Source organism: Myotis nattereri, assembly GCF_964212035.1.
Source record: "Myotis nattereri genome assembly, chromosome: 21".
Classification (NCBI taxonomy): domain Eukaryota; kingdom Metazoa; phylum Chordata; class Mammalia; order Chiroptera; family Vespertilionidae; genus Myotis; species Myotis nattereri.
This window is the reverse complement of record NC_138097.1, coordinates 11,073,874-11,094,668: the sequence shown is the minus strand read 5'-3', so window position 1 is coordinate 11,094,668 and position 20,795 is coordinate 11,073,874. Positions and strand designations below refer to the sequence as shown.

The 20,795-nt window shown below is 60.9% G+C and overlaps 1 protein-coding gene across 1 annotated transcript in view; it reads right to left on the bottom strand.

Annotated features, from left to right (window-relative positions):
* CRTC3 (CREB regulated transcription coactivator 3) overlaps positions 1-20,795 on the bottom strand; it is a gene marked incomplete at its 5' end in the record, with an annotated part of 1,283,408 nt that overhangs the window by 188,238 nt on the left and 1,074,375 nt on the right. The gene's annotated exons all lie outside the window — the stretch shown is intronic.

Below are 20,795 nucleotides of genomic sequence, written 5' to 3'. Positions count from 1 at the left end.
GCGGAAGTAACGGTGCCCACACTCCACGCTCCCGGTGAAAGTGCCGCCTGCGTGCCCCAGGCTAACCGGGCGCAGCTCCAAAATGTACCCCAACGCGGAGGGAGCAGAGTGGAGAGGGAGCGCACCCCAAGCGGAAACCCCGATTCCGATTCAATGGACACACAGGGACGGAAAGGAGTCAACCCCGTGCGGCCTCCCCGGGTCTGGGCCATTCAGATGGGCAAAACCGCCGCCATTTGTTGAACCCCAATCTGGCCCGCGGTGGTAAATACCGCCCCATCCCCCATCCCCCGCCCCCCACCCGGCCAAGCGCGTCCTGCTTCCTTCCGCCCGGGGCGCCTCCCGGGGGTGCTTTTCCGCCTTTGTGGTCCCTCCCTGCATCCACCTCCTGTTGCTCCAGGTGCCCCCGCAGCCGGGCTCTCCGCGCTCCGCGATGGAGGAGCGGAGGGGTGCCACGCGGAGGGGTGCCACGCCGAATGAGGCCCACGCGAGCAACGAGAGCGTGGGGACCCAGCTGCGCGACGGCGGAAGGTCGCCGAGCGCCAGCTCCCACCTTCCCGCCGTGCACGTGCCAGGGCACCGTGATCGGGTGAGGGGCACTGGCTTCGGGGTTCTCGGGAGTGGGGGGCGGAGCTAGGCTGGGGCACGCCCCTCGCCAGCCCCGGGCGCTGATCCCGCCCCCGCCCCCTTCTCCCCGCCCCCCAAGAGGCAGAGAAAAGCCCCGCTGTCCTAGATGTGTTTAACATAACACACGAATGTTTTCTTATTTTTTCCTTTTGGCAAAAAAATGAAATGAAATGAAAATCCACTATTTTATAATCCGTTTTCTTCTCCCCCACTTAACCTCGTGCCCTTGACATTTTTACCAAATACCTAGAGGAGAGGCTCTCGTGGGACATCAGGGAGTCCCTGCGTGGAGAAGGCGCGCTCACTACTTACTTTTACTGAAATGTAGCATTTCCTTCAGTGAGGAGGTTAGGCGCCCAGCCACGGTGGTCTTAGCAGCAGTGCCCAACAGCGATCGAGTGTATTTTCATAGCGTTACAGTTGCTGCAGATGTTCCAATGTATTGCTTTTTCAAAAGGGGATAATTAGCTTCTCAATTTTTTAATTTTTTTATTTCAGAGAGGAAATGAGGAGAGATAGAAACATCAATGATGAGAAAGAGTTGATCAGCTGCTTCCTGCAAGCCCCGCAAGGGATCGAGCCCGCAACCCGGGCATGTGCCCTGGCCTGGAATGGAACTGGTACCTCCTGGTTCATAGGTCGACGCTCAACCACTGAACCACGCTGGCCAGACACTTCTCAATATTTTATTTTATTTATACTATAATTTAAATCCTCACCCGGGGGTATTTTTCCATTGATTTTTAGAGAGAGTGGAAGAGAGAAGAAAAGACAGAAATATCGATGTGAGAGAAACACATCAATTGGTTGCCTCCTGCAGGGACCCTGACCAGGGAGGAGCCTGCAACCAAGGTACATGCGCTTAACTGGAATCGAACCCAGGACCTTTCAGTTGGCAGACCGACACTCTATCCACTGAGCCATACCGGCTAGGGCTCATAGTATCGTTTACACTAATTGCACTTGAAAATAACAATGTTACTAGGCCACTGCCAGATCTCATTATTTAATAAGTTAACCAAAACATACATACTCCCTTTTCTTTCTAATATTTCATTACCTTTGCTTTCCCGTGTAATTCTGTGTATTTTGTGCATTTAAAGGCATTATTCTAAGAAGGTGTCTGTCGTACAAAGAATGAAAGAACCTTTGGCCTAATTGAGTGTCACCTCCAGGGGAGGCTGTGGTTGGGCCTGCCTGATAGCCACTGGGAGAACAAGCCAGTGCCAGGCAACGACCATCAAGATACCTGCCCCTCTCACCAGGCGACTTCAGGCCAGACAGGTGCGCTGCCCCTGAAATAAGAATCCTCAGCAAGAACAACAATGGTTGACACTTGCCCAGCCGGTGTGGCTCAGTGGTTGAGCATCAGCCCATGAACCAGGAGGTCACGTTTCAATTCCCCATCAGGGAACATGCCTAGGTTGTGGGTTCGATCCCCAGTGTGGGTGTGCAGGAGGCAGCTGATCAATGATTCTCTCTCATCATTGATGTTTCCCTCTCTCTTGCTCCCTCTCCCATCCTCTCTGAAATCAGTAAAAGATATATATTTTTATTGAATTCGGAGAGGGAGAGATAGAAACATCAATGATGAGAGAGAATCATTGATCGGCTGCCTCCTGCACACCCCACACTGGGGATCAAGCCCGCAACCGGGGCATACGGCCTTGTGGAACCCAGGACCCTCAGTCTGCAGGCCGATGCCCTGTCCACCGGGCCAAACCGGCCAGGGCTAAAAGATATATTTCCTAAAACGTCTTAATTTAAAAAAGAAATGGTTGACACCGATTCCTGCTGAGGGAGGGTACCCGGGGACGTGAGCCCTCTCTGCCAAGTCTTACAACACTTCCTCCTCTGTGCTTGACTGATGGGACCCCCGAGAGATTCCCCAGACCTAATGTGAAGGGACTTTTACTTCCTTTTTAAAAAATATATTTTATTGATTTTTCACAGAGAGGAAGAGAGAGGGATAGAGAGTTAGAAACATGAGTGAGAGAGGAACAGCCATCAGCTGCCTCCTGCACACCTCCTACTGGGGATGTGCCTGCAACCCAGGTACATGCCCTTGAGTGGAATCGAACCCGGGACCCTTCAGTCCACAGGCTGACGCTCTATCCACTGAGCCAAACCGGTTAGGGCGGGACTTTTACTTCTTAATTTGCTGAGGTCCTACAGGCGTGAGAGGGACCCTGGCTGAAAGGGAAGCCGCTGAGACGGGAGGGGCGAAGTGCCATGGGGACAGGGACACAGCTGCCCGGCTGCAAGCAGCCTGGGGAAGAAGGCCCCAGCCTGCCCCTCCCACCTGGGTCTCCACGGGGCCTTCCCGAAGGAGACCCGGACAGCAGAAGCCCCAGTGAAAGAGGAGGTGAGATTGAGGCCTGGAGCCAGGCTGCCTCACCCACTGTGAGTGCCCGGTTCCCCACCGGTGGGAGGGCCTCACACACGAGTGGGTGCCCTGCCTACAGGCTGAGAGGTGGAGAGGAGCCAGGGGGAGGAAGAGGTGCCCAGCTCTACGTCCAGTGGTTCTCAACCTTCTGGCCCTTTAAACACAGTTGCTCATGTTGTGACCCAACCATAAAATTATTTTCGCTGAAACCGGTTTGGCTCAGTGGCTAGAGTGTCGGCCTGCGGACTGAAAGGTCCCAGGTTCGATTTCGGTCAAGGGCATGTACCTGGGTTGCGGGCACATCCCCAGTAGGAGATGTGCAGGAGGTGGCTGATCGATGTTTCTCTCTCATCGATGTTTCTAACTCTCTATCTCTCTCCCTTCCTCTCTGTAAAAAATAAAATATATTTTTAAAAAATTATTTTCGAGGCTACTTCATCACGGTCATGTTGCTACTGTGATGAATCGTCATGTCAATATCTGATCTGCAGGATGGTCTTAGGCGACCCCTGTGAAAGGGTCGTTCGATCGCCAAAGGGGTCGCGACCCACAGGTTGAGAACCGCTGCATCAGACCTGCACCCCCGGGAGTCCGGAGTCTTTCCCGCCCCGCCCACAGCAGCCTCGGCCGCGAGCGTCTGCACATCCCGGGAACCCCCGCCAGAGGGCGCTTTTGCACAGCGCGGGGAGCCGCGTCTTGGGGCCGGATATTGGCGAGGTCAGGCGCGTCCAAGGAAGGACCCGGGCCCCGCAGGTAGGACGGAAGGAGTGGGACGTGGGGGGAGAAGGATCCTGGGAGACCCTGTGTCCTGCAAGAGCCTTGGCGTCTCCCGGCCAGGTTTTGGGGGTGAGGCGGGGGCGGGGGAAGACCGGGCTTCGGCCTCCCGGCTTCAGGTCTGCAACCCGGAGGGAAGGGGAACGGCCGGGCGGCATTGCACGCGCTCAGCGGAGACGCCAGGGGGCGCTGGTCGGACGGCCGCTACCCACCTAGGCCGCGGGGGGGTTCAGGTCCCGGTACTTCCGTGGGTTCAAAGCTGCACGTTCAGGCCTTTGGTGGGCTCCGAGGGTGTCCGCCTCCCTACCGATCCCGAGGGGCGCTCTCTGGGGCGCACGGGCGTTGGAGCCCATCCCCAGGCGGGCACGGAGGGCCTGAGTCCCCTGCCAAGTCTTAGGAACTGTCCCCCCCTGAGACTTCCTCCTTTGTGCTTGGCTGACGGGACCCCAAGCCTCAGACCTAATATGAAGGGGCTTTCACCTCCTAATTTCCTGAGGTCCTACGGGTGCGCCCTCACGCTCCCTGTCTCCTTGGGACCTGAGGCCGCTGGAGGCGGGGCAGCCTGGCACCCTAGGAACCTGGAAGACACCTCTTGGGTTAGGGCTGCTCAGAGCTCCCTGTGCACCCCCCCCCTCTGAAATCGGGGCGGGGGGGGCTCCTTTCACGCTCTTAACGCCGGAGAGGCCTGAGCCAGCTGGACGCTGGGGGCCTGGGCAGGAAGGAAAGAGAGGGGGGCAGGCAGGCTGCTGGGGCGCTGCAGAAGGGCGGATGGGGGGGGTGTGATGTCGGCTGCTCCTCCAACCCATACCGAGGCCTGGCTTCCCCCCCTTTTTTTTTCAACATATTTTATTGATTTTTAGAGAGAGGAAGGGAGAGGAATAGAGAGTTAGAAACATCGATGAGAGAGAAACATCGATCAGCTGCCTCCTGCAGACCCCCTAACTGGGGATGTGCCCACAACCAAGGTACATGCCCTTGGCCGGAATCGAACCTGGGACCCTTCAGTCTGCAGGCCCGCAGGCCGACGCTCCATCCACTGAGCCAAACTGGTTAGGCTGGCTTCCCCCTTCTTAAAGGCTGCCTGGCGGCTCCGAGAGCCCAGCAGAAAACAGCAAGGTGTCCTCAGGGCCCTGAGTGAGGGCGTGCAGACTGGGACAGAGTCGGGGAGAATCCTACAGGCGCCCAGCCGGTGTGGCTCAGTGGTTGAGCATCGACCCATGAACCAGGAGGTCACAGGTTCGATCCCCAGCCAGGGCACATGCCCGGGTTTCGGGCTCCATCCCCAGCAGGGGGCGTGCAGGAGGCAGCCGAGATCCATGATTCCCTCTCATCATTGATGTTTCCATCTCTCTCTCCCTGAAATCAATTAAAAAACATTTTTTTAAAAAAAGAATCACACAAGGCCTGCACCGGGTGCCCAGACAGGGTGGGACCCAGATAACACTGGACCTCAGCCTCCTGCCACTCCACGGGGGCGGGGGAGGGGGGCGGGGGGGGGGGAGGCGCCTCCATGGGCCGCAGGGGCCGAGTGGCGGCCTAATGGATTCAGGCCCGCGGGCCCAGGCGCACCCGCCCTCCCGCCCGAGCTCTCAATAGCGGACAATGGAGTCCTGGGGTGACCCCGACCAAGAATTTGAAAGTAGTTAAACTGCAGAACACGTTCGGGGCCTGGGTGCCTCCTTTCAAAACAGCGCGCAGGGAGAAGAAAGGAAGGCGCTGGGGGCTGGGGGGGCGGGCGTGGGGGGGTGAGAAAGTGCCCAGGGGGAAAGTTGGTAGGTCGCCCTCGGCGCCGCCAGCTCCCAGACCCGGGGATTCAATGGGGAGCGGGGGGAGGGGGCGGGTGGCCCCAGGCGGCGGCCCGCCGGGAGAGGCTGAGAAACTCCTCCTGGGGAGGCGGCAGGGGGTTCCCCCAAAGGGCGGAGCATTTGCCTGGCGCGGGGAGCCTCCCCCCAACCCCCCCCCCCCGCCGCCCCCACCGGAGGCTTCCACTCTGGGCCTGGTGGGAACAGGGCTGCCAGGGAGGGTGGGAGAGGCGTCTCCAGCGCTTGGGAGACTAGAATAGGGCCGATGGGGGGAGGAGGGAGGGAGTGCTGGGTTGCAGATTCTAAATGCGCTCTCTCTCCCTCTCTCTCTCTCTCTCTCTCTCTCTCTCTCTCTCCCCTCCCCCCTCCCTGTCTAGCCTCTAGCAGGATCTGTCTGGGTTTTGTTTTTTTTTCACCATCCAGTTCAGCCAGGTTGGGTATGTGCCCACCCACCCCCTGCCCGCTCCTCTCCACACACAACCAGCGCTCTAGACTCTCCCAATGAGACTATTCTTTTGTTTTTGGTTTGTTTGGTTTTTTTCTGTTAAAGTCAGACCTCTCGGTGTAGCCATGAAGGCCAATTAATATTTTTTCTCTCTGACGTTTTTCGAAAACTTTCTCATTTCCCCACACACCGTGAGCACAGCCACACATCCGGGAGGAGGGAAAGACGTTTACCAAAGCTGTCCCTTACCCTGGTGTCCAACTCATTTAGAAAAAAAGAAACCGGAGCGGTTATGAAGACAAAAGTGTAAATGAAATGACAAAAAAAAAAAAAAAAGGCCAGTAAATTCACATGATGGGGGTGGGGAGGGGGGTTTGCAAGTCCTCTGTTCCTCTTCTTAGCCCTTTGCCCGCGTTGTTTGGGGAAGAAGAAAGGAGCAGAGGCAGCTACTGCCTCTGAGAGGTGGTGCCTGTGGGATCGGAGGGCGCGCGCTTCCCTCCTGTGGGCGGCGCTCGGTGCGCCAGGGGTTAACGGCGCTGCTCGTGAACTTGGCCCGTCTGTCTGCCCGGTGATGGATGTGGAGACCCCGGCTGACAAGTTCAGCCGGAGGGACGTCCCCTGCAGCGGCGGCGGGAGAAATGCCCTGGCGGAGGGGACCCAGGGCGAGCGGCCAGGGCGCACGCGGAAGACGGCGGGCGAGGCGCGCTGCTGCGCCGCCTGCCTCCTCTGCTCCCACCTCCGCTGGTTCGCTCGCCTGCTGCCCTGGAGCCTCCAAGCCCATCCCGAAGCAGCAAAGTTTCCCGGGCTCCGCGTCCTGTGTGCGGGGACCTCCAGTCGGCCCCGCCGGGTGGGCCACGCGGAGCGCGGGGGAGCCTGGGGCGCCCGCCCGCAGCGAGCCGCTCCCCAGGCCGAGTTCAGCATTTGGACAGCGGCCCGGCGCGTGGAGTTGGCAGGTGCGCCGCCGGGTCTTGGAAAAGCAGGACCCAATCGGGCGGGCACCCTTGGCTCCGGGCGGGACACGCTGCCTTTGAGCTAAAATATCTTCCCGGAGCTCACACGGGGGCCCCGAGATCTGCCACCCAGCGTGGATGCCCTTAGCCTAACGGACACTTCTGCAGCCCAGCGAGTAGACCCCCGCCCCCCGACCCCCCAATCCCATCACCTCTCCATTCTCCCCAAAGCAGCCCGGATCCCTGAGCGGAGAGCGGCCGGCGAGGCTTCCAACCCGCCGCTCGCCGCCACCTCCCCGCCTGGTGGCGGTGGCCCCGGCTGATCCCGGCATCACGCGCGGAATGAAGGGCTCCCATGGCGCCGCGACTCCCCGGGAAAGGCTGGAGGCGCGCGGGCTGGGGAAGGAAGCGCCGGGGAGCCGGGCTGAGCGCCCCGCGCGGCTCGCCTCCGCCCCCTCCTTTCCGCACTGGTTGGGGTGAGGAGAGGGGGGCGGGGGAGCCGCGCTGACGTCACTGCGGGCCGTGCCCGCCAGCGAAGGCGGCGCTGGGAGCAGCTCAGAGCCCTGCGAAGCCGCGAACCAGCCGCGAACCGCCGGGAGCGCCCGCGCCACCGCACCGCGCCCGCCTCCCGCGTCCCTCCGCGTGCGTCCGCCGGGGCAGGGGCGCCTGGAGAGCGGCCACCGCCGGGCCCGAGTCCCGAGTCCCGAGACACTCCAGATCAGGGGCCGCGGAGCCGCGCTCCCCGCCGCCGCCCCACCCCCGCCGCTGCCTCGCGGGCCCCCGGCCCCCTTCCTGGTCCGTAAGTGCCGCGCCTGCCGCGTCTCTGATTTGGGGGAGCGGGTCGGGCGCGCGCGCTGTGGCCCGGGCGGGGGCATCCCTGCTGGGCTCCTGTAGGCTGCAGGGGCGGCTCGGGCATTCGCATCGCCACCCGGCGGGGTGAGGGGTGCGCTCCGACTGCGCGTGGAAGGCTGGGCTCGGCGTCTGGGGCCGGACCCATCACCCCAACAAATGGTCAAGGCCAAGGCGAGGGTCGTGGGGCAGTGGGAAGCGCCCAGAGGTGAGGGCTCGGGGTTTGCAAAAAGGGAAGGGGAGCGGGGCCAGAGGGAAGTTGCGGGACTGCAGCGGGTTTAGCCAAAAGGAGAGAATGTTCCCAAAGTGAGGCCCTTCCGGGGAGTTCCCGGGCGCCCCCTTCCTCCCCTCTGCCCGTTCGTCCCCTCTGCCTTCTCATGCCCTCTCCCACGGGAATCATAGCGTAGAAAGTGGCTTCCTGACGCCAAAATAGTTTAAGAAATCATGCAACTCACGGCGCCCACTCCAGACAAGATTTACGGCATGCTGGGCCGCCTCTGATGGGAAATGGTTGGGAAATCCTTTCTGTCCTGCTCCCACCTCCGTGCCCGGAACAGGCCTCTCAGGTCTTTGGAGGGTGTCTCCTCCAACCCAGCCCAGGCGCCAGGGTCTGGGAGGAATGAGGGTGACTGGGGAGGTCGAGGCTGTGGTGGGGGGCTTCTCTGGGAGAAGGCTGGGGACTGGGGGGGATCAGGATGGTCTCGAGCAGGGCAGGGAGGTGGCAGAAGCTGGGAGAGACTCTGGGGTCAGATCACGGAAGGAGAACTGGGCATGCATCCAGAAATAGCCAAGTCTTTGTAACTGGGGAGAAATGGGGTGCTGGGCTGAAAGGGGGCTCTTTTCTGAGTCCCCATATGCTGGAGGGGTGGACTCTTCAGGTACAGAGAGGGAGAGGATGGAGTCTCAGGGTCTGGCATTCAATCAAGGGCCAGATGCCAGAGGGTAGGCTGGGGATGAGGGAGGTCGTGCAAGGTCCCAGGGAAGGAGCCTCCATGGGCAACACCAGCGGCTGGAGATGCAGGGAGGGGTGCTGCTCCCCTCAAGTCTTTCCAGGAGGGTGTTTCTGGGTTCCTGCCCAGCCTGGGCCTCCCCAGAGCCCACAACCCGCATGTGTAAGAGGAAAGAGAGGCCAGGAGTGGAGGCCAAAGAGGGGATCACAGCCCAGCTGAGCAGGTGTTGGTGAAGGGGGCTGTGGGGGTCCTGGGGACCCCGGTGCAGGACGCTGGGGGCTCTGAGCTGGTCCAGTGCTGGGCTTCTAGACTGGACAACAGGAGGAACAGCTTGGTCAAAGCTCAGGCCTGAGGAGAGAGGGAGAGAGGGAGGGAGCAGTGGGCAAAGGCCCCCTGGACTGAGCCTCGCTTGTGACTGCAGATCTGTCTCCTGAAAAATGCCCAGAGGGGCTGGGGGAGGAGCCTGGGTCCCCGGGGGGCCGAGTGTCAGGTCTGGGCTGGAGTTTGGGGAGCTCCCTGAGTCTCAGGCTCTGAGCCCTGGACCAGGGCGCCTGCAGAGGGCTGTTGTCCAAAGTCAGGACTGCCCACTTTCTTTCCACTTAACCTCTTACTTTACTACCGCGTCCTGAAATGGGCAGGGGGGGTGGTGTGTCACCCTCCAGCCGGTTTTCACGGCCCCTGCACCACCGAGTTGTGTAACCACCAGCAGGAAATAGGCACTGGGCCCAAGCCAGCCTAGAACCCTGGCAGCCGAGGCCGCCAATGGGTACCAGAGCGCTTGTGTACACGTGTGTGTGTGTGTGTGTGTGTGTGTGTGTGTGTGTACCGGGCAAGATGGGTGTTTGGGCCAAGTGTGTGTACACTATGCGAGGGGGTTTCGAGTTGTGGGAATCTGCAGGCTACAACAGGGGTGGGCATTTTTGTAGACACCTGGGAGGGAGTCGGATCCTTTTGGGGAGACTCCTGCCCCTTGGGGCTCCCTTGGCGCCTGTCCCTTTGCCCTGGCAGCTGCTGATTTCTCTGGAGCTCAGGTTTGGGACTAGGGGGTGGAAACCGGGGAAGTTCCGCCAACAGCAGCGCTGGAGAGCCAGGCCCGGCCGGTGGCGGCCCTCAGCACCATGGCCAGGGCCCGGCGCCGCCTCCGGGGCTGTGGTCTCCGCACCCAGCGCTCAGCCAGCTCCAGGGCCTGCTTTCCGGGGACCTTAGGACCCGTAGGTCGGGGCTAGGGGGCTCGTGTGGGACGAATGACATAGAACGAATCGCATAGGGAAGGATGATCAGAATCGGGCCTGGAGTCAGCCTGCCAGCAGCCTGCCGCCCCCAGCGGGCGGCGCCCAGCCCAAACCATGTGGCTCTGGCTCGCATCACCGGGCCCACTTCCTGTCTCGGCTGCGCGTGGAGGCCGGCCACCAGCCCACAGAGCAGCCTCCTCCCACAGCCTACACCCTCGAGCCCGGGGAACCCCGTGGCCCCCCTCGGTGGACACGGAGGGCTCGCTGATTCCAGCTCAGCCCCACAACAGCAGGGCACGGGAGCCTCCCTGGCCAGCCTCGCCTGCTCTCCACCCAGGGACTCAGTTTCCCAAAGAGGGTGACAGAGCTGCGGCCCCAGGGCTGTGGCCTCCGGCATCGGAACCGGATCCAAATCAGGCGTCTCATTCTTTCTCCCAGAGCCCCCACCCGCGCGCCCTCAGCTCGCCAGCCGGGCCTCCAGCGCCTGCAGCCGCCGCGTTCCGGGAGCCTCGCTGCGGAGCCATTTTGTGCAGAATCCTGCTTAAATCGCACTCCCGTCCGTCCCCTGCCCCTCCCTCTCTCACAGGTGAAGGCGCTTCTCAGCCCTTTCCCACCTCCGCATCCCCACCCTTCCCGCCGGTGGCCCTAATGGGCCCGGGGCTCTGGAGGCCACGCACACAGCGCATACAGGCCAAGAAGGGGAGTCGGCGGGTCGAGGAGCTGCGGGAGGAGGGGGAGCAAGGGGCGCCTCCCAATTATGATAATCCTTTGGAATTAACTGTCTCGGGCCCAAATTCAGGCGGTTCCTTCCCCGGGGCCTCTACCTCGTTCCCCAGCGGCCGCTTTGTCTAGCTCCCTTCCCTCCTGGAAGGAGGGATGTGCGTGTGCAAGGGGGTTTGGAGGGAGAGGTGTAAACGCCCAACCTGGCTTGGCACAAGCTGGCTGGGGAGGAAGTGGGTTTAGGATCAGGATGGAAATACAACAAAGCGGAGACCAGCAGTGTTCGGGGAGCAGCAGGCACCTGGCAACATCGGGAACTTGGCAAAATGGAGATGTGTCCTTTTTAGGGGAGAAAGGGATATTTGGAAAAAATCACGAAACCCTTTCCGAGCCATCCTCTTCCTCCCCGCACCCCCTCTTCTTTGGCCAGGGGGTGGCCTGGCTCTGAGCAGCTCAGCGCCCCAGGCCCTACGGGATGGACCCTCGTGGGTACTTCCGCCCAACCTCTTGGTGAGTCTGGGCACAGAAACCCCGTGCACTGGCCACTGAAAGCCGGGAGTCCACTGCCTGCTTGTGCCGGATCTCCCCCCAGCTCTCACAGGACCCAGGAGGAAGGGGGTGATGGCTGGGGTGAGCAAGAAGGGGAGCCCGTGAGCCATTGGCCTCTGGGAGGCTTTCATGAGGCCTCCAGGTCTGCGGTCAGGCTCAGGTGGGGTGATTCTGGGGGACCCTGTGGAGCCTCTTTCATGTGAGGTCAGGTGTGTGTGGAGCGCCCTAGAAGGAGGCCAGAGGCGCGGCTTTGTACGCTCTTGTGTGGCTGGAACGCGAATGTAACCAGCATGGAACCAGTCGGGGCCTAGGGCATCTCCGAAGGTGCAGGCGCAATCGGTTGTACTTTCCTCGATGCGCTCCGAGGGCGGGGGGTGGAGGGGGACCCAGCAGTCTGGACCAAGCGCCAGGGCCTGGCCCCAGTGGAGCGCCGCTCGGGAACCGCCGCTGCGCGCCAGGGACTGTGGGTGGGACCGTGCAACCGGGACACTTCGGCGCTCCCTCCGCTCCGCGTCTCCGCGCGTGGGCTGGGTCTACAGCAAGGCGCTGGGCGTGGGGAGAGGAAGAGGGAAGTTGAAGGTGAAACGGCTCCTATTCTCGGCTCTCGGCCTCCCCAATGCGCCCTGGGCCGCCCTGGAGAGCCCTTCACCACGCCCCAGCAGGCGCGTCCCCCCAACCTGGTCGCCGGAGCTCCCTCTCTCTGAGGGTCCGCGGGGGCGGCCGGGCTCCCCGGGCTTTAGGGGGAGGCAGAGGAGCTCGGGGGGAAGGCCAGACGGTGCGCACCCAGGCGCGCGGCCGGAGCCCTTTCGAGGGCAGAGGGGGCACTGCCCTGCTCCCCGGGAGGGGCGGCCGTGAACGCCGAGGCCATTGTAAGGCTGGGTGGTGCGGAGCGCGGGAAGGGGGCTGGGATTTGAATGCGAGCCTGTGATTGGCCGGTCCCGGCGCTGACGTCACTTCCCCGCGGGGCGATTAGCCGGCGAGAGGAGGGCTGGCGGGCCAGTGCGCAGGGGGCGGCCGGGGCGCCCGAGGCTGCCGCGCGCACCGCACCCGCGCCCTTCGCGCGCCGGGGACGCCGTCGGAGCGGGCAGCCGGCGCGGGCGCCCAGGCGCACGGGACGGGGGGTCGCGGAGAGCGCGCAGGGAGGGCGCTGGAGGGAGGGAGGGAGGGGACTGGGCGGGGGCTGCCGGCCCCGGTGGTGGGGGTCAGGGTGTCTGTGGGTCTGTCGGTCTCCTCTGGCTCCCCGCGTGCCCCCCGGGGGATCCGGGAGCGGCGCCCGCTCCGGTCCCCGCGCCTGGCGGGCGGCGGCACGTGGGGCCCACGGCGCGGCAGCGGCGGGGGCGAAGGGAGGCCCGTTTCTCTCTTTGGTTATCTAGCTGTATGAGTGCCACAGAGCCGTCATAAAGCTAGATAACCGAAAGTAGAAATGACTCCCACAACTTCTGCGTGCGAGCGCCCGCCCCGCCGGCCGCCCCGGCCCGCGCGAGCCACAGGAGCCCGAAGCAGCCCAGCGCCGGCCCAGCGGACCCAGCCCGGCGGAGCGGCCGCGCCCGGACCAGGTACCTGCTCTCGGCTCTCTCTCTCTCCGGGACACTTTCCGTTCCCCGGAGGAACTTGCCAGCTGCCCCCCACGCCTCCTCCCTCGCCCCCACCCGTCCCCCAGCGCCGAAGCAGGAACCCCAAAGTGGAGCGGGCCGGGGGAGCGGAGGGGGGTGGGGTTGCAGAGGGGTCGCTGGCGGGGTAGGCGCCAGCCTTCGCCTTCACCCCATAAATCAGGCGGGAACAATCCTGTCCCGGAGCCTGGGACGGGGATTTTGGGATGCAAATGCGAAGGGAGAGAGAGAGGGGGGAGAGAGAGAGAGAGAGACAGCGGCCGGTCGGGGGTGGGGGTGGAGGGAGCGCAGGGGTGGACCGGGCTGCCCCGCCGCTAACAATGCGGCCTTTATGGAATTATTCGACGAGTCGGCCTGCGCGCCATTAGCATACGGCTTGGGGGTTGCCGGAGCTTCGCCCCTCGGTGAGGTCAAGTTCTTGATAATTTGATCACTTTTCACGGGCTCTGGCAGCTGCCTTTGTGTGCAGTTGGGGGGTCTGTGTGCAGCGTGAAGCCGAGCAGAACTGGCGAGGAGTGAGCTCAATGGCGAGGGGCCGGCGGGGGCCTCCCTCCCGGACGGGCCGGCCCTGCCCTGCATACAAACCTCGCGCGGGCGGGTGGGCGGGAGGGAACAGCTCACCCCGCGCCACCTCCGCACCCGCCTGGGCCGGGGCCACTCCCGCCCGCACCTCCCCAACTTCCCCGAGTGGTTAAGGTGCAGGCCAGCTCCCGACAGCCCCTCCCCCTCCTCCCTTCGCCCCCCCCCCCACACCCAGTCGCAACATAAGATGTATTACAATGTCTAGCAAATAAAAAAGCAATTGGGGGAAATCTGCATTCCGTTTCCATGGCAACCCAAGCAGCACACCCGGCTACGAAGGCTCCCAGCCCCTCTTAGCGAGGCTTGGGGAGCCGGGCCCACACAGCGGGAGTGGGCTTGGGTCTGTCCCTCTTGAGGTCCTTGTCCGCCTCCAGGTCACTCTCCTCCCTAACACCCCCCAAAAGTCCCAAAGCCCGGCTCCTGGAAGCTTGGGGAACCCCCTGAGCATGAGGGGTCCTGCCCTGCTTCAGAGAAGAAGGGTTCCGAGTGCCTTCAGAGCCCCCCCCCCAGGATTTGGGGGGAGGGCTTTCTGGCTATGCGGGTGTGTGGGTGCAAGGACAGTCAAGCTTGGAGAACTCAGGCCACCACTCAAACCCAATCCCCTGGCCCCTTTCCCTCATCGACACCAGGAAGCAGAGGGATGGGGAGGCCTGAGCGGCTCCTCCAGGTCACCCAGTTCAGGCGCCGCAGCGGGAGGCCCAGTTACCTACATGGCCCCTGTTCCCCGTCCCTCCCCAGCCTGCCCTGTGCAGACTTGGAGTGACACAAGTGTCTTCCCATTTTCATGCCTTCAAAAGCCTTTAAAAAAATTTTTTTTGGCCTTTGCTTACCAAGATTATTTTGAAAATAGGTTAGACGTGGAAAAGCTGAACATTCAAACACTCCAGGAGGGGAATCTGTCGCCCCTGGGGCCAGGAGCTGCCCGGCTCGGGTAGCCCGCTGGCAGAGGGACACTGTTCACCGTGTCACCTTTTGAATATGGAGCCACGCGAATGTGTTAGCTGTTGAGAATAAAATTGAAACGGGAAGAAAAAAGAACAGACCAGGCAAGTCAGCGGCCCTCCGCTCTCGCCCCAGGGGTCCTCCCCAGAGGTAACCGGCAGGTAGAAGGAGCTTTTCCTGGGGCCTGAGTGGCAGCTCTCCCCATTTGCAGAGGTCACGCTCCCCTTTTTCTTGGCAAGCGGCTGGCAAAGGGTGACTCTCGTGGTTCCGGATCCGCCAGGCAGGCCGTGGGCAGCGTCCCTGGGCCCCCCCATCCTCCCTTCCTGGCGCACCTGGGAGCCTGTGCGCTGATCGTGACCTCATTTCGGAGGAAATGGAGCAGCTCTTACCACCCCCTCACCCTGTGCGTCTGCTCCCTTCCCAGCCACTTGGCCCTGGGCCCCAGGCTGCCATCTTCCCTTCCCACCACCCCCATCCCTTCGCTATTTTGCAAGAATTAGTCCTACTAGGATCCGGGTGGCTTTGCAGCCTGACAATTGTGTCTGCACGGTTCAAATGAGTTGTTTTTTTCTTTGTGTTTTTTGTTTGTTTGTTTTGTTTTGTTTTTGGCCCCAAACCATGTGGGTAGTCCTTCAATCTGGGGCCGGGGATGGACGAGTGTGAGCCTGGGAGAAGGCGGCGTTCTTTCCGCTTTCTACGAAATCGGTTCATGCAAACCTCCGTTGTGGGAGGGTGGCGAGGCTGGAATCCACTAGAAATGGCCCTGGACAGAGACCATCCCGCCGGATTTGGACCCGAGGCATAGGAATGACTGCCCCTAACGGAGCCACGTTCACATCCCCTCTGGGCCCAGGAGGTTCAACATTGATGCCCCGTCCACCTGGGCCTCGGGCCTTCTCCCCGCTCCCCCGGGTGAGCCCTCCCAACCTCTTCCCGCCTAGCACGCCCCGCGTTTGGGCCTCACTTTTGTGGCACGTTGGCACTACGCCCCAAGCCCCGGCGCAACAAGGCTTGGGGAGGGGGAAGCCTGGCCAGGCGATGGGAGCTGCAGGGTGGAAGCCAGAATCGGTTGGGATCTCAAAGATGTTCGCCCAGCCCCGTTGCTTTGCCACCTGGATAGAGCGAGCTCAGTGAGGCGCAGGGTTGCCCGGGAAGCCGCTGGTGGGGCGCGGAGCTCGGCTGCCCCCGCGGTGGGGGAGGCGGCGAGGGCTTTTCTCCTCGCTGCTCCGTGAACTCCCAGCCCCGGCTGTTGGGCCAGGTAGGCCTCTGCCCAGGCGACTGACAAGCCGGTGTCACAGGCGCCTCCGAGAATCAGGCCGGATCGGGGAGCTGTCCGCGGTCCGCTCCGACCGCCGGGAGACGGCACCGGGGCGCGCGGGGAGCGAGGCCCGGAGGCCTCCCAGGGCCCGGCGGCGGCGCCTCTGAAAAGCATGAAGGGTCGGCATTAGGCGCTCATTTAGCCAGCGTTACTAATCCGAAGTTACAGCGCTAATTCCCTGATCCGGCCGCTCCCACACGCAGCGCGGCCGGGATTAGAGGCGCGGCCGCCGCCCCGCCCCGCGCTCACGCCCCAACCGCGCCGGCCCCGCGCGCCCTCGGGGCTGCGGGCTCCGCTAATCGCTAATCCGCAGCGCCGCGCTCGCCGGACCCGAACGTGCGGCTGGGCGGGTCCGGGGCGGGCAGGGGGAGGTCAGCCCTGAGCTGGGGAGCAGCCCCCCAGGGATGCGTGCGCCCTTCGAGGCCCCCCGGAGACGCGGCGCGGACCGGAGAGCCGCCGGGATTTCTCCCACCCGGGTGTGCGCACCCCCAGCGCGGCCGCTCGTGGGTCGCCGCGCCATTTTAATAGCCCCCTCCCCCATTCCCCCTTGGCATCTCTGGCACCCGAGTGTGTCGGGGTATCTCTGTCCCCATCCCGCCCTGACTTTTGCCCCTCTCCATCAGCCTGGAGAGAGTGACCAATCAGCGCTGGCCTGGGGTGGGATGCTCGTCACCATGGTGACGGCCGGGCGCCCTGGCAGAGCTGCCCATCACCGAGGGCCAGTCTCCTCTCCGCCTGGACCTGGGTGTGAAGGGGAGGTAAGGATGGAAGGTGGGGGCGGGGGGGAGGGGGGGAGACAGAGGTGGCACCTGATCCCCACTCCAACCTCATTGGGTTCAGCTTGGGTCAGGCAGGGGAGAGGCATGCATGGTGTGGACAAAGCCAGAGCTGGTAGGGGAATGGATTCCCTGAGGTGGGACTCCCTCCATATTTCTCATGTAGGTGCAGAGGTCTTTCCTGGTCTACCTCTCACCCTCTCTCTCTTCAGGAGCTCCCAGAGGGCCCCCCCCCCCCAATCACCTTGCCGTAAGTGCTGTGCTTTTGGGCAAGTGACTGTCCCTCTCTGAGTCTGTTTTCTCATCCATAAGATGGGCTGGTCTGCAGACTCATCTGGAAAGCACCCAGCACACAGTAGGTCCTCCTTCTCCATTAGCAAGGAGGGCGAGACTATTGAGGCAGAACTTGGGAGGGGGGGTCCCTTCTTTCTGGGGAAGCCCAGTTTGAGTGTCTCGTGGTTTCCCAGAGCCAGATTTTTAAATATCCATATTTTTTATTGATTTCAGAGAGGAAGGGAGAGGGAGAGAGAGAGATAGAAACATCAATGATGAGAGAGAATCATTGATCAGCTGTCTCCTACTAGGGATCGAGCCCACGACCTGGGCATGCGCCCTTGACCAGAACCCGAGACCCCTCTGTCCAAACTGGCTAGGGCTAGAGGCAGCTTTTCGTCTCTCCTCCAGACAGCTGGGAATCAGAGAGTTGGGGAGGGTTTTTTTAAAAAAAAGAGCCAGGGCCGGGGCTGTGGCTGGAGCAAAACCTTGGTCAGTGGCTCAGAGAATGGGCCACCACAGCTCCTACGGAGCCAGGCCCTTCCTGCCAGCCCGGGCCAGCTTAAGCGCCACTTTAAGTGGTCCGGGCATTCACTGGCCAGCCCCTCGCCTGTAATTGAGCCGCAGGGGTTTGAAAAGAGGGCCAGGGCCTCAATGACAGGACCTTGGGCCAGGCTAATTGGTTTTGGTTCAAGGGGATAGTGGATTTGTGAAAAGCTCCGAACTGCCTTTCCCACGCCAGAGGCAGGTCATGGCTCTAAGGAGATGGGTTCAAGGAGACGGGGGACCAGGCACCAGGCGAGAGAGCTGGGAGCCAGGTGCCTGCGGCTGAGGCTCCTGTACCACCCCACCGGCCAAGGTTTCCCTCTGCTGGGAGCCTGGGAAGTCACTGTAAGGGACCTCAGGGGTGCAGGCAGGTTCTACCAACCTTCTCACACGCGTGAGGCCGTGCCAAGACACGGGCCACCTCCTCTGAGCCCCTGGCACCTCTTAGCTGGGGAGACGTGGAATCATCGAGTAAGAGAAACCAAACAATTGCTGCATAGTTCATCGTCCTGCCCGGGCAGCTGGACCCAACCTGTGCTTTTATTTTATTTTAAATAGATTTTTATTGATTTTAGAGAGGAAGCAGGAGGGAGAGAGAGAAACATCAATGATGAGAGAGAATCATTGATCCATGAATGTGCCCTGACTGGGAATCGAACCCGGGACCCTTCAGTCCACAGGTAGACACTCTAGCCACTGAGCCAAACTGGTTAGGGTCAGACCTAGGCTTTTAGGCTCTGGGAAAGTCCTGGACTCTCTCCTGAGGCGGGAAGTGCAGCTGGTCTCAGGATCACCCACTTCTGTCTCTTGAAATGGCCCCAAACCGCCGTGGGCAAGGGCAGGCCAGGTGGAGATGAGAAAGGGAGACGTGTGGTACTTAAAAAAAAAAAAAAAGATAAGGTGCCATCTATTTCTTTACATTCAGAAAGTAAGGACTAATTGTATGGCAGCTGAACTCTATCCTTACTGTAGGTAATCTGAATGTCCATGCTTTGGAATATATAACTTCGGGTACACAGATAACTATGTGTTTGGGCCAAAATGACACATTTGTCTATATTAAGCGTCCCCCCAAAATGTATATGCACTTTACAGCTGATAGCTCAGTGGATATTTCTTCCTTTTCCCATTTAACCCATTGGAATGAATGATTATTCAAAGTGTATATGCCTTCTGGGGGACACCCTGTATAATATACCCCTTCTTGTATATATTTGATTTACATACCGAATCGTCCCCTTATGTGACCATCAGTTTACGTTAAGGGTGGCGCCAGGGTTGGGTGGGAGCTAGAACAATATCCATCCCATTAACAGTGACATTGACCGAGACCTGGGTTTCATGGCTCATTGTGTGTTGAAGGGAGCATCCTCACCAGCTTAAAAACAAACAAAAAACCCCCCAAAATCCCTACCCTTTTGGTTACCGTCCAAATGTTTGCCATGTTGGCCCCTTGAGGCACCTGGTAAGTGGGAGAAAGGTCCTTGGACGGACGAGAGGGAGAACTCTGTGCCTCACGTTTTCCCATTTTGATTTCGGGTTTTAATCGCCCGGAGCCCCGTTTCTCTGGGCCGCTGCTCATTTGCACATTGGAGATTCATGTGTAAACAGGCATGTGGCGTGTGCGCACGCCTGGGCCTCCTGATCACCGAGCATGCTCTCCTGGAGTTTAAATACACGCATCCACACATTACGAGCTTGCATATTGGCCTCTTTTCTAGAACCCGGTTAATTTCCCTTTCGCTAATCCTCAAACCCACTCCCTTCTCCACCCCCCACCCCCACAGACAAAAAAAAAATCTCCAGGCCCGACTGACCAGCGGTCTGAACCCCCTTCTCTGGCCCGCAGCTCTCCAGGCCCCGGCTGGAGTGAGGGCTCTTATTAGGCAGACCTCATCAATATCCCCAAGGACACCCCAGCACCTCCACTCGGCTACTTGGAAGTATTAGCATCAAGAATTAACATGAGCCCTGGCTGGTTTGGCTCAGTGGATAGATCCTCGGCCTGCAGACACGAAGGGTCCCAGGTTTGATTCCGGTCAAGGGCACATGCCTGGGTTGCAGGCTCGGTCCAACATGCAGGAGGCAGCTGATCAATGATTCCCGCTCATCATGGATGTTTCTCTCTCTCCCTTCCTCCCTGAAATCAATAAAAAAATATTTAAAAAAAGAACCCCCACCCCCCAAAAAAGAATTCAAATTAAACGGCACTTGTCAAAATAAATGGACAAAGTGGAGTTAGCCACGATTTCGCCTGGATTTCCTTGGCTTGGGGTTGCTTATTCACTGATTTGAAGACGAGAAGAAAGAGAGACGGGGAGAGGAAGAACAGGCTGCCAGGGGGAGAGGAGAGGAGATGGAGGGAGGGAGGGAGGGAGAGAGGGAGAGAGAGAGAGAGAGAGAGAGAGAGAGAGAGAGAGAGAGAGCCAGCCCTGAGCCCATGCCCTGGGGTCCCAGCCATTAGGGCACTCCAGGGGGCTGGAATGCAGGCTCTAACCTCAGCTCCTAATGAAGCCGAGGTGTGGACAAGGCCGCGGGGACGGCTTTGTTTGCGGAGGAAGGGCCCTGGGAATGGGCGAGGGGATTGCTTTGGGGATTAAGGAGTGGGCTTTGTTTTTAGGAAGGGCCTCGCTTCTTTTCTGAAGTTTTCTGCTGCTAATTGATTCAATTCAGACATTCCTCCTCCCTCCACGGCCAGCCGGGGCCTGAGCATGCGAGATGTCCTCCCCCGACCCACCCCCGTTTCCCCAGCTGCTCCGGCCCCCTCTCTCCACGGTGACCCCTGAAAAGGGTGTGAACCTTCTGGCCCAGGGATCACGGGCGCCGGGGAACCCGGTCAGAGGCCGGGACCTCTGCCTGTCTGCATGTGACAGAGACAGCGACATGCACCGACCTGTGTGATTGCAAGTCCCATTTACACAGAGAAACAGATCCTGGGTGCACCGTTCCATGGGGTCTGACGGATGCGTTTACACCCACGGAGCCAACAGGGGGGCAGCCTTTCTGGCTTTCCAGAAACTTCCCTCCTGCCTCTGCCCATCGTTCCCCACCCTCCTTCTAATTCCTCTTACCAAGCACCTAGCTAGGGTGTCATATATGTGGCGTGTACGCCAGGGGGTTGGTTGTTGTTGTTGTTTTAATATATTTTTACTGATTTCGGAGAGGAAGGGAGAGGAGAGAGAGAGAGAAACATCAATGATGAGAGAGAATCATGGATCGGCCGCTTCCTGCACTCCCGCCCCACACTGGGGGATGGAGCCTGCAACCCAGGCATGTGCCCTGATCAGGAAGGGAATCGAACCCGTGACCTCCTGGTTCCTAGGTTCATGCTCAACCCCTGAGCCATGCCCGCCGGGCTGTTGTTTGTCAGGGAGCGCTGTCCTGGTAGGCAGGGCTGAGCGACTGTCCAGCTTGCCTGTGGATGGTCCCAGCTCTCTCCCTGGGATGGGCCCAGAAGTCAAGCC